This window comes from Musa acuminata, chromosome BXJ2-1, assembly GCF_036884655.1.
Source record: "Musa acuminata AAA Group cultivar baxijiao chromosome BXJ2-1, Cavendish_Baxijiao_AAA, whole genome shotgun sequence".
Taxonomy (NCBI): Eukaryota; Viridiplantae; Streptophyta; class Magnoliopsida; order Zingiberales; family Musaceae; genus Musa; species Musa acuminata.
The window spans coordinates 31316869-31331406 of record NC_088338.1 but is presented as its reverse complement, the minus strand read 5'-3'; positions in this window follow the sequence as shown (position 1 = coordinate 31331406).

The following is a 14538-nucleotide window of genomic DNA, read 5'->3' as shown; positions in this document are numbered from 1 at the left end:
CTAAACCAAATTGATTTCCCCTTTGTATAACTTATTTTTGTCACTTATTTGTCTTCATAATTGTAGTCTCCATGAGTTCTAGAAGATCCTCTAGGGATAAAAGGAAGAGGAGATTAGATGAAAACTATGACTCCTTACTTTTAGATTCTAATCAACATGTCCTTAAATTTTCATCGAGTCTAGAAATGTTCATAAGGGTAAATATATTGATTTAGAGAAATTAAGTGATTTGGAACCCATTCAATGGTTTGCTAATCTAGACATTTGCCCAATCCTTCAAATAAGTGAGCCTATCTACCCTAGAATTGTTAAGCTATTTTACAATAATTTACCTATAGATGAAAACAAAAAGGTATCTACCTATCTCTTAGGACATCATATACCCATTTCGGATAACATAATTTGCAACCTCATAGGAATTGCAGAGAAAGAAAAAGACAATTATTTTAGAGGACAACAGGATGAAGAATCAGTTAGGACTACTTATACTGATGCCTTATGTCACGCCCCTCCGAATAATATCGATAATATTAAAATTTTCCATCACAAATCAATCCAGGATCCAAACTAACATTTAAGGACACCGAGAAACATTCAGTCAAATTCACATCCATAAAACCTGTGCAGTTTATAATCATGTATCACATCACTCGATAATTCACATTTATGGAAACCCAAGCCAACTTAACAAAACATTAACAACACTTACAAATCCATAAGCTAAACAATTTATACAATCAAAACTTCAACCATTTACCACCAGTTCATATCATTGTAAACTAAATTTAACATTCCGAAATTCCAAATAAGAGAGATCTTCTAACACTTTTACAAGATATATCCATTCAAGTTTATCGACAACATTTCATTACATACAAAATATGCTTATACAACAATAACATAACAACCTACAAGACTTGCCCACAATTCTAAATAGCTCTCCACTGTCTCAGTCTAATTCAAACATCTCAAAGAGTGGTAAGCTAACTTGAAAGATTTATATAATAATGGAGTGAGCTAAAAAAATACCTCAGCAAGTGACAAAACATATCCAGAACAAAAGGAATAGTTTCAAACAAGTAAGGTATCACAATGCAAGGTAGAATACAAGAGATTCAAGGATACCATCTCATTAGATACAAAATCGTAAATGTTATTTCAATCAAAATATATTTGGTTCATAAAAATGGAGCACAGAGTAATTGAAGCATATCAATAGCGTATGAGATGTTCTGGAGCATATCAATGACATATGGAACATTTCGAAGCATAACAATGACAGATAAAATATTTCGGAGCATATCTATGGCATAGGAAATGTTTCGGAGTATATCAATAACGAATGAAACATTTCGGAGCTTATCAATGGTGTATGAAATATTTTAGAGCATATCAATGACAAATGAAGTATTTCAAAATATATCAATGGTATATGAAATATTTCAAAGCGTATCAATGGTGTATGAACATTTCAGAGGCATAGGGAGCATTCCGGAACATATCAATAGCATATGAAATATTTCAGAGCATATCAACGACATATGAACCATTTCGAAGCATATCAAAGAACAAATACGAAACAGAAGCTCAAACGTCGTATTTGACGTTGCATTCATATCATTCTTATCCAAAGCATGTATAGAAAAACATAACCAAAACTCTAGATATTATATCAAACATACAGAAGGTGTAGTGGAACCATAGACAGAATGTGATTCATCCATTTCTGAATGACCACCAGACATAAGTCTCCCACGTTTGGGAGCTCCAACCACCTACGTCTAGGTGAAGTCAAAGGGGGCCGGTAGAGCATCGTAGGCTCTATGTATAACTCCCTTTACCATTTCTAGCAAAGGTTCATAGTATCTCACAAACACCAAAGTACAAAAGGACAGTATGAACAATAAAATTAGCACATATCAGAAGCACATGCGGAACAACGAAACATACATGTGCTTTTATAAGTCAATACGATGCAAACATAATCTTTCACAAATGCATTCAAACTTGAAAAGAAACCAAGGCAAGAGCATACAAGGATTTTAGCATATATCATACGCACATGCGGAACAACGAAACATACATGTGCCCATACGAAACAATGCGATACAACATAAACTTTACATAATAGGTTTCAAGAATGCAAATAATTTAAGGACAAGAGCATACAAGAATACAAAGCAGTAATATAAAGCTCATTTGAAGAAAGAATGCTAAATAAAATCAATTTCCAAAGGAAATGGAACAAGAACAGGCGAAATCAACCAAAGCTCAATTTCTAACAGAATTCGAGAGGCACATTGGACAAATGATTCAAACTATCAATTATACTCTAATTTACTCAGGAAATATATCATTGAAAAGATATTTCAACCTACTTTCAGATAAAACAAGCTTTATATGAATTGAAGTTCCCAATAGAGAGTTACAAATAATTTGGTAAACAAAAGTCGGAGAACAAGATCTCTATTTGGTCGAATTCATAGGATCGGTTTCAACAGATAGTTAGGCAAGTATTTGTACTCCAAATCTTTCATTCTAGGTATAAAAAAAAAGATATTGGAGTCTAGTTTCCAACAAAATAAATTTACATAAATCATTATTCTCAGCATAGACTTATAAGCAATTTAGTATCAAAAGGTTAGAAGGTACGGACTCTGTTTTGTAGAATCCGTAGGGTCAATCGAAACAGAAGTTTAGGCAAGCAAATATACTCCAAATTATTCAAACAAGCTGTCAAAAGAAAGGTTTCCGAGTCTATATTCCGATCAAATAAGTTTTGTCCAGATTGAAAATCTATGTAGGGATTTATAGCTAAAACAATGTGGAAGGGTCAGAATCTCGAAAGTTTTCTATATTCAAATCATTACGTCTAAACAAGAGATGTATCAAATATAAGGATAGAACAATTCAAAGTTTTAATATTCAAGGCAAAAACAAAGATGGAATTGCAGTAGAAAAGATTGAAACACATGCAATAGGAAGGATCAGAACACTTGCAATAGGAAAGATCAGAACACTTGCAATAGGAAAAATTGAAACACTTGCAATAAGAAGAATCAGAACACTAGCAATAGAAAGGATTAGAACACTTGCAATAGGAAAGATCGAAACACTTGCAACAGAAAAGATCGAAATCGAAACACTTGCAATAGGAAAGATCAAAACACTTGCAGAAGAAAAGGTTTAGGACACTTGCATGAGAAAAGATTGGGGCACTTGCCTTTCGAAGGTTTTGATCCAAAGATCCGAAGAAGGTGTAAGCCCAAATCCTTCTTTTACTTTTCCTCCATGTCCTCTCCCTATTTCATTTTCTGCACCTATCTTCTTTTTCGCAGTCGCAGACGTAGCCACGGTCGCAGCCGCAGCCACCGTCGCAGCCCCTTCCACTTCACTACTTCTTTTCTTCTTTCTCTCATTCCTTCTTTTTCTTTCCCAAATGCCGCAGCCGCAATCGTACCGCTGCCACAGCTGCAACCACAACCACTTTTCCCTCTTCCTCTTCCCTCTTTTCTCCCTCTTCTTCTTCCTTTCCTTCTCTTTTTTCCCAGCTGCAACTGCTGCAGTCGTAGCCGCAGCCACGACCGCAACCTCTTCTTACTCCTCTGCTCTTCTTCATCTCCTTCTTCTCTTCATGATGCAGCTGCCATTGCCGCAGCGCAGCCCCTTCTTCTTCTTCTTCTCTTCTTCCTCTCCTTCCCTTCTTTCTTCCTCTTCCTCTTTCCCGGCCACAGTTGCAGCTGCCACAGTCGCAGCCGCAGTTCTCCTTTCTTCTTCCTCACCTTCTTTTCTTCCTCTCCTTCTTCTCTTCCAGCTGTAGCTGCTACCGCCGCAGCCGCAGCTGCAGCCCCTCCTTTCCCTTCTCTTCTTCTCCTCGTCGTCCCTGCTTCTCTTCTTCTTCCCTTCTCCTCCCCGATGCACAGCGTCTCCTCTCCTTTGTTTCCTCCTGCAGGAAACAGAGGTGCTGCAGCTACCTCTCTCTCATCTCCATCATCCCTCTCTTCTCCTTCTTCTTCTTCTTTTCTTCTCTTCTCCCTCTTCTTCTTCTTCTCGTCTTCTTCCCTTCTCCTCCCCGACACCCCACACCTTAGTTTCCTCGTCCAGGAAACTGTCACGCCCCCCCCCCCCGAATTATCACATTCAGGAGGTGTGACCCTGTCTAAAATCAATTATATTATAATTCATCATTAATTCAATCCAGGATCCAATCTAGCAATTTGAGGATACTAAGAATCATTCAAAAATCAATATTCACAATTCATAAACCTGTACATTACATAAATCATAATCCACTTCAATCAGAGATTCACAAAATCCAAAGACAACTCAACTAAACATCAACCACAACACAAATCCCTAATCATAGAAGTATATACAATCACAAAAAGATAATTATTTACCATGAGTTCTTATCCTTACACATCTTAAACTTATCATTTCATACACATGAGCGGTCCTTTGACATTTTACAACATATAAGTATCAATAGATCCTTAACATTACATCAGAAGTAAAGTTTACTATACAACAAAAACCATCATCCAACAAAGATTAGCTCAAAAATCTTCTAGCCTTTCACTGCTTTAACCCAATTCTAGCTTTTCAGTGCGTGACAAGCTACCCTAAAAAATTTATATAGCAACGGGGTGAGCATAAAGAGCTCAGCAAGCGTCTAACATATCCATGGCGATAGGAGAAGTTCAAGCAAGCTTAGTATCAAGATACAAAAGTAGAAATACAAGTGTTCATTTGAAGTCATCTCATTTGATATAAAATCACAAAGGTTTACCTCGTTCAAAACAGGCATTAGACATAACAATAGGAGAAAGGAAATTGGAGCATATCATTGGCATAAGGAACATATCGATGACATATGGTAATTTCAAGGCATAACAAAGACGTAAAGAGCATTTTAGATATCAATGGCATATGGAAATATTTCGGAAGCATAAGAAACATTTCAAAATATATCAAAGAACAAATATGAAATAGAAGCTCAAACGTCGTACTCTAGCATAGTGCATGTGAGGATTAACTCAGTGGTGGCTCCACGCCGTGATGAGTTCTCGACTCCATCCATGGGTAGCCCTTTCCTACTCGAGCCCTCTCACCCTGCCCAAGTGCTAGGTCGGCTCTGAATTTTATATCAAACAGATAGAAGGTGAAGTGGGATCATAACATAATATGGTCCATCCATTTTTGGATGACCATGTATAAGTCTCCCACGTTTGGGAGCTCCATCCACCCACGTCTGAGTGAAGTCAATGGGGCCGGCAGAGCAATCGCGGGCTCTAAGCATAACTCCCTTTACCATTTCTGGCAAAGGTTCACAATATCCCACAAAACACCAGAGTACAAAAAAGGGTAGTATGAACAATAACATTGACACATATCAGAAGCACAAGCGGAACAACGAAGATATGCATGTGCCTTTATTAAACAAGGAAATGCAAACAAAGCATTACATAATAAATTTTAGATATTCAATAATTTCAGGATGAACAATACAAGAACTTCAAAGGACTAATATAAAGCTCAATTGAAGAAGAATTTAGCAAAAATCAATTTTCCAATAGGATGAAAATTGAATAGGCAAATTCCAACAAAGTTTTCAATTATGACAGGATTTGAATGGTATAGTTTCTGAATTGTTTGAGTGACCAAATATGCTCCAAATCACTAAAAATAGGTGTCATTGGAAAGCTATATCAATCTATTTTCCGATGAACTCAGATTTATAATTTTTTTGAGTTCTTAACAGGAAGTTACAACAAATAGAGTAAAGGAAGGTAAAAAATGATCATCCCTGTTTTGCAGACTTGATAGAATCGATTTAAACAGAAGTTTCAGAAGGCAAAAATACTTCAAAATTTCCAAATAGGTGTCAAAAGAAAGATACACGAATCTAGTTTCCAAAGAACTAAGTTTTGCTTAGTTCAGAATTTTCTCTAGAGAGTTATGAGCAATTTAGTAACAGAATGTCAGAAATTTCAGTCCCTATTTTGCAGAATCTGTAGGGTTAATTGAAACAGAAGTCTTAGTAGGCATTTAAACTCCGAATCATTCAATCTTAGTATCAAAATAAAGATATTTGAGTCTACTTTCAAATGGAATAGGTTTTGTCTAAATCAGAGTTTATTACAAAATGTTATGACCGAAACATTGAATAGAGGTCAGATTACCGAAAAAATTTCAGATTCATGGATTTGTATCAAAAGGAAAGAACGGTTTGGTACTAAGCTGAAATCTTTTGCATTATGAAGAATTAAAAGGAAAACAAAGATTAGGAATTATGTAGGAAGATATTAGAACACTTGCCTTAAACAAATTTGATTCCCAAATGGGGGGAGTTGATGCAAAACCTCAATCAAATCTTCTTCTTCCCTTCTCTTCTCTTCTTAAACTCACGTTGGATGCAGCATCTGAAGGTTACATTTAGTTTCTCCTTTAATCTCTTACTTAATTACTTTTGGTTAACACAAGAGTTACAAAGTTTCAAGGTGGCAAGCATGCATGAAAAGTGCTAGGTGTCATCCTTAGGGCAAACTTAGGTGGCATCATTAAGCTAGCTAGTGACACATGTCCACTAATTTTTATTTTATTTTATTTTTATTTACTCAATTCTGAATATTCTATAAATCATATCAAAATTTTAATATTTACTCTTAGGTCCTTAGCCATAAACTTTAATATTATTTAATATAAATAATTATTAAATAATCCTTATTTTTACAAACAAATATTTTACTAAATTTTTAAAAATAGAGAATGTTACAGAAACAGAGGTGCTGCAGCCCTAGCAGCAGCTACCTACCTTTCCTCTCCCTCTTCCCTCTCTTCTCCTTCTTCTTCTTCTTATTTTCTTCTCTTCTCCCTCTTCTTCTCCTTCTCTTCTTCTCCTCTTCTTTTTCTTTTTCTTCCCTTCTCCTCCCCGACGCCTCACACCTCCTCGCTGCAGCCCTTGCCGCAGCCACCTTCCTCTTTTCTTCTTCCTCCCTTTCTTCTCCCTCTACTTCTTCTTCTTTTCTTTTTCTTCTTCTTCCCTTCTCCTTCCTGACGCCACACACATCCTCTCATTTGTTTCCTCCTACGGGAAACAGAGGTGCTGCAGCCCTAGCTGCTGTAGCTACCTCTCTCTCGGCTGCTGCAGCTACCTCTCTTTCCTCTCCCTCTTCCCTCTCTTTTCCTTTCTTCTTCTTCTTTTCTTCCCCTCATCTTCTTCTTCTCCTCTTCTTCCCTTCTTCTCTACTTCTTCTCCCCAACGCCCCACAACTTCTCTCTCGCGTGGGAGGCGGTGGGATAAAACCTTCACCCTTTCATTCTCTTTTTTTTTTTTTACAACTTAACAGTTTAGTCTTTAAAATTTTTATATTTACATATAGGTCCTACGATTTACATAAATTTCAGAAAGGATATTACACCTTAGAAATAATTTTTGGTAATCCTAACTTATCTATTCTGCCTAACAACTGTGAATATTTATTACCTTTCAATACCAAACTACTTCATCACATCTTGACAAGCATAATAATTCTAAAACAATATCATCATGATGAAGTTAACCAAATAGAAGTAGGAATGATGATTGGATTATGAAAGGACATGAAATTTGTTTTGACTACCTAATTCAATAGAATATGATTGAACTATCGAAAAAGGATACGATGCTTCTATATGGTGGCTTGATCACAAGACTAATCCATGCTTATGACATAGTTATCCCACCTGACGAAGAAGTTATAAAACTAGATGGATTTAATGTCATAAATAGAAACATACTTCGAAGATTAAGGTGTATATTTAGAAATGGGATATGGACTAGATTGCCTAGAAGGACTAATCCCCTTCCACCTGAACCAAAACCTGAAACATCAATTTTTAGGAGTAATCAATCTACTCCAACTGGTCCCTTTGAGGTACCACCTCTAGTAGAGCAAGCACCTCCTTCATCTACCCATGACATAGGGACTCGAATGGATCGATTTGAACAACGTCAAGATCGACTTGAATAATGTCAAGATCAAATTTTAACTAAGTTACATCAGATTCATTAACAACTCAATACCTTATTTAGACATTTTGACTTGCCACCACCTGAATAATTGTGTCTTTTTGCTAATGGCAAAGGGGGAGAAGTAGACGAAATCCCTCTCTTTTACTCTGCTGTTGTAATCCTATGTCGTTTACCTTGATGTTATAAACTTAAAATGTTGCTTACTTTGATGTTGAAATTCTGAGCTTTGATAATGTTGTGATTTCTTTAAATGATGAGCATGTTATCATACAATGATGCAATATCGTGCTTACTTTGATGTTGAAACTCTGTGCTTACTTTCATCTCTATGATAGTGTGATATCCTTAAAAGCTGAGAATTTTGAATGTTATATTGGATTCTTAATATTATCAACTTTTAAGTATTACAATGCTATAATAATAATATTTCATGCAAGTAGTGATGAAAGGCTATGGCAAAACATTTTATCATGCATGAAGTAAGTGTGCATTTGATATCTTGATAACTTGAATTTACAATAATGCATAATGTATATGATTTCCAATTTCGATTGTGAATTCAAGTTTATATTTTCTCAAGTATGGTATATAGATAGGGGGAGTTAAGGTTAACTCCGTCATCAATTGATTGTCATCATAAAAAATTAGGAGATTATTGAATCTCAAATTTTGATGATGAAATTAATTGTTAATTGTTTGATCTAATCTATATGTTAAGAAAAGTGTGCAGGATTAACTACGATGGCAGTAAAACATAAAGCATGTGTTGTGCCGAAGTCAAGATCGAGATCTCGTTGGAAGTTCAAGAGTTCATCGGAAGTTCTACCGGAACCAACCGAGAAGTCTAGGAGCTTGCCAAAGAAGCTCGTCGGAACTCGCCAAGAAGATCATTGTAAAGTTCAGGTGCTTGCCGGGAGTCCGCCGGAATATTACTGAGAGTTCGTTGGAAGATCGCCAGAAGAGCAATTGACGTACCGGAACAAGAGTGCTTTGATTATGTCTTAGTTATTGTAGTTAGATAGTAGATTGAGTTAAAATTAGGAGATAATCCCACTAACTTAATTAGGGGCCAACTAGGCCCTTAATAGGGCTAAATTGGGCTGGATTGAATAACCCATTCAGCCCCTGAAAACATAGTCGGCGATAGCACCGCTTAGGAGACCCGTTCTCCCAGGTGGTCTGGGTAGTGGTACTACCCCTGTCAGGCAGTGGTACCACCTAGTGTCAGACTGCAAGCAATAGTACCGCCTAGTAATAGCGGTGGTACTGCTAGTACCCCGAAATATGGGGATGTGATACTTTTTAGCTCCAATTTTGAAGTCATTGGGGCCTATAAAAACCCCATCCTTTTCTGTATGAAAGGGCACGAAAAGTATTGGCATAATCTTGAGTCTTTGAAGTGTTAAAGAGTTGTAAAAGTGCTAGAGTCCTCCTCCTCCCTTTCTAAGTATTGAGATCATTCAAGAGAGATGTGAGACTTGTAAGGGTTGTCTCCTAAGCCCGTGAAAAGGAGAAGGCGCTGTAAAAGGTGGTTGGTCTTCGCCTATTGAAGGAAGACCTTTAGTGGACGCTAGAGACCTTGACGGAGGAGGAATCCGAAAGTGGATGTAGGTCACAACGACCAAACCACTCTAAATTCTAGTTTGCTTTCCATTTGTGTAATTTATATTACTACAAACCTCCTTAATCTTCTCTTTGCACTTTTACGAAAGCTTTCAAATTCAATCTCTCTCCGAAACGGATTAAATTGAAATGAATATTTTTTGTAATCGGGTTTAATCGGGAAAGTTTTTCGCTGCACTAATTCACCCCACCCCCCCCCCCTCTTAGTGCGCTCTTGATCCTAACACCATCATTACAAGATGAGTCTGATTCGATGATATACCCTCGAGGGACTCGACCAAGCATACCATATCCTCAAAACACCGATGACATCTCTATGTCATAGGCAAGATAGCAAATCGCGATATAGGTGAGTATCGAGGGACTCAACCAACTTAACATATATCGAGAATCGGTCCCTACATATAACGATGGAAGGTCACGTGGGTCAATCTAATTGCCTCACGTTTACCGACTTAATATTATCGAGAGAGGAGATTTTGATTTGGTCTCCTAATATGATATGTCACACACATATATACATATTTAATATATATCTATATCATACGCAAATATATATATATATATATATATATATATATATATATATATATATATATATATATATATATATATATATATATATATATATATATATATAGTAGGTGTACAAGCAATCACACATCACATGAGCAATCACACCAGATGATCATGAACCACAACCTAATATGATCAAGCCCGAGCCAATGGGCCTAATCACTCACATCACGATCTATATGTGCAGCGGTGCATCTCTATGCCCTGTGATCATCTATCTCATCCTCGTTAATTCTATCGGCATCTCGATGCATCTCCATGCATCGTGATTGTCCGCCTTGTGGATCCCGCTATCGCTTCTATGCTCCCGCTATGCCTCCTCGTGTGATTACAACTTAATCATAGGTATGACCCGACAATAAACGAGAAATAAAATCGAGGCTCGCAGGCCCCAATAATAATAATAATCACAAATACACATACATCACATGATCCATGATCATCCATCCACGTCATACATCACATGCACACATCATCATCATGTAGAACTACTAGATAATAATAATAATAATAATAATAATAATAATAATAATAATAATAATAAAAATAAATTAACATATTTAATTAATTATTATTTTCTGAAATTAGGGATAGATAGAGAATTTTTTAAATTATTAAGGGTATTTAGGTAATTTAGATAAAAGGACATATTATGGAATTTCTAAAATTCACGGGGGGTAAAAATATCTTTTGCCAAAAAACCTAATTCCCTAATGTTCTCCAACATTGTGGCCATCGCCACCCCACCGACGAGGCCATTGGGCGAGGGTGGGGGGAGCCGTGCCGCCCTTGCCCGCGGGCGTAGTGCCCGTAGGTGGCTCGCCCGAGAGGCGGCACCCCCCTTTTACGGGCACTGTGCCACCCGCAAGCGCAACGCCTGCAAGCGCCACCACCCCAACAAGCGAACTGCCTACAAGCGTTGCCATTAGCGAGCCTCACCCCTGCGGGTGGCTCGCTCACGGGCGGTGCCGGTTGTTGGGGCTCTTGCGCAAGCCCAATGCCCACAACTGTTGCCCTTGCGTGCGAGCGCAGTGTTTGCACGCAGGTGGCTATCGCTGCAGGCAGCCTTGCTTATGGTTGCCATGCCTACAGCAAGCAGACTACAAGCGCTTGCATGTGTAAATGGCAATGCTCCCATCTATGAGGGCAGCAACAGTTGCTGCCCTTTCTCACTATTGCATCAATGATTTTAATGTCAAAAGCTTTTCTAAAATATAATTCATAATTTAAAACTAATCTATCGCACGAACAACCTGGCTTTGATACCACTATTGGGAAATCTAGGGCGTGACATCACATGGACAATGGAAGAATAGAAAATAAAATCCCTAACTATCCCAAGAGGTGTTCATCGTCGTGTGAAGATTAGTGCGTAAAATCCATAAAACTGAAAACTACGTATATGAAAGATTGTGTTACCTAGGGAGATCATATATCCTTGAATCCCTATAGATCTGTAGGAGAGGGTGAAGAAGGTCAGGCGTCCTCCTCTCTAGCGATGATCCACATAGTAGGGCTATGATTACGCTCCTCGAATCTCCAGACCTGCTATTTGAGGAGGAGAATAGGAGGTGGCAACCAAAAGAAGCTCTAGCCTATGAACCTTTGGTTCCCTCCTATTTATAGAGGCCTCATGTCAACTTAACCCTAATAAATCCTGCCCTATTGGGTATTGGATCTCCATCTAACTACCAAAGCCTCTTAGATTATTGGATCTATATCCAATAATATCTCATTGGCTCTTATTGGATCTCTTCCATAGGATCAAATAATTTAGAAGCTTATTGGATATCCAATAAGATAGGGTCTCCAGCAGATATCTCATATCTGAATCTCTACTCATCGCAATACCTACCATATATATATGACCCTTTAGGCTTAATATCGAGCTGGCTATTAGTCATACATATCAGAACTTCTTTTTACTTAGTGAATTATTATCTCCATAATAATTTACTCGACTCATCGATTGCCGACGTACTAGGCCACTACGCTGTAGTCCCTAGACGATATAGGGGAATCCAATCTATTAGACCTGTCTATCCTCAGTTACTGTGTACCTATAGTCCCTCATCCATGTAATATCCTAGAGATCGTATATCGTGCATGGTGTTGTCAGACCCATATGGTTTTTGCTTGAGTCTCGCTCTAATCAGATTCTCCCGAAGAATTCTTTTTCTCTCAATCTGAATGACCCTGGTTAGGGATTTGTCTGAGCAAGAACACATGATATATTCCTCTCATGATACTAAGAGCAGATGATCCTCTATCGACATTCAATAGCCCTCGTAAGGTTGGCTATCACTTCTGATGACCGGCTGTTCTAGATCTAGAACATCTAGACCTATAAGTCCGGTATCAAAGAGTAGAGTACTCATACATGACATCTTTAGTGACTCAAGTTTAAGGACTAGATAAACCGCTGGGACTAGGGAATCACTATATAACAATAAAGCATCATCAACCATCTAGCATTCTATGAGCGGATCAATCAGTGAACTCATTCTCCAATGAGCACATTGTAGCCCTAGTGTCCTCACATAAGCAATTATGAGATCAGTCACCTCCATCATATTTACGGGTATATAGTAAACTAGTCCATCCGGTTATCTCAATGTCTCTCTCGAATAACCTATGACCGGGATTATTTAGGGTATATGTTTAAAGGTGAATCGGTCTCATTATCGTGATCTCATCACGATCCGATTCCTATTACACAGATCCATGGACATCACTATATATATATATATATATATATATATATATATATATATATATATATATATATATATATATATACGTGATTGGCATATTGGGCACTTATAACTAGCATGATATGAAACTTCCACACCTATAAGTCCAGTATCAAAGAGTGTAAAAATCATACAGAACATCCTTGGTGTCTCAAGTCTAAGGACTAGATACACCACTGAGATGACGAAATCGTTGTTTGACAATAAGGTATCATCAACTATCCAACATTTCGTGAGCGGATCAATCAGTAAACTCATTCTTTATTAAGCACTTGTGCGGTATCCCTAGTGTCCCCACATGAGTAGCTATGAGACTAGCTACCTCCATCATATAAACGGATATACAGCATACCAGTCTATCTGGTCATCTCGTTGTCCCTCTCAAGTGACTTATGACTAGGATTATTTAGGGTCTATGTTTAAAGGTGAATTGGTCTCATTATCGTGATCTCATCACAATCCGATTCATAGTGCGTAGATCCATGTACATCACAATATATGTAACATGCAAGATAAAATGATAAAAATACTAAATAATATAATAAGCAAAAATAATGTATATCATGTCACACGTGCCATCACTTACTTGATTGGCTTGTAGGGCACCTATGACTAACAATCTCTCACTTGATCAAAAGCCAATCACCTATGTGTCTGATCTTCATCATACCCCTATGACACTCAAAGACAATATAAAACAATAGCTTTGTTAGTGGCTCTATAATGTTATATTTGTTGAATCTCGAATTTTGATGATGAAATCAATTGATTTATGATCTAATCCATGTGTTGAGAAAAGTGATGCATGACTAACTATGATGATGAAAAGATAAAACAATTAGAGAATTAAACGTTGGGCCGGAGTCAAAGATTGGGTATCGGGCCGGAAGAATCGAACAATGCGCTAAGAACAAATGGATCGGGCGTTACATCGAAGGTTCAGATGATGCACTAAAAGCTCATTGGGTGTTTGTCAGGAGTTCATCGGAAGTTCACTAGAAGTTCGGATAAACAATTGACATGCCGAATAATTGAGATTGCTAGTATTGTAATTATTTTAGCCTTAATTATCGTAGTTAGGTGTCAATTTGAGTTAGTTTGGGGAGTAATCCTACGAACTCATTTGGGGCCACTAGGCCCAAATCAGGGCTAAATTGGAGCCACGATAGGTGGTGGCACTACTAGGACTAATGGTGGAATCGCTTGAGGCTCGACCTCCCAAGTATTGATTAGGCGATGGTATTGTCGGCAGTTAATGCTATCAAGCAATGGTATCGCCAAAGCCTAATCTCTGAGACTCTGTCAGTTTATCGTACCGCTTAGACTAGCGATAGTACCGCTAAAGTAGGGTTGTCAAGTGATAGTACCACCCAATAATGACAGTGGTACCGCTAGTACCTTAGAAACCCAAGATAAGATATATTTTGGTTCTTTTTTTAAAGTCATTTGAGGTCTATAAATACCCCAATTTTTCCTGATTGCCTAAGCACAAAAAGTGAACAAAAAATTTATGATCTAAGTGAAAAAACGTTGTTATAATTCCTTGAGAGTTCCCTTCCTCTTTCCTAAGTA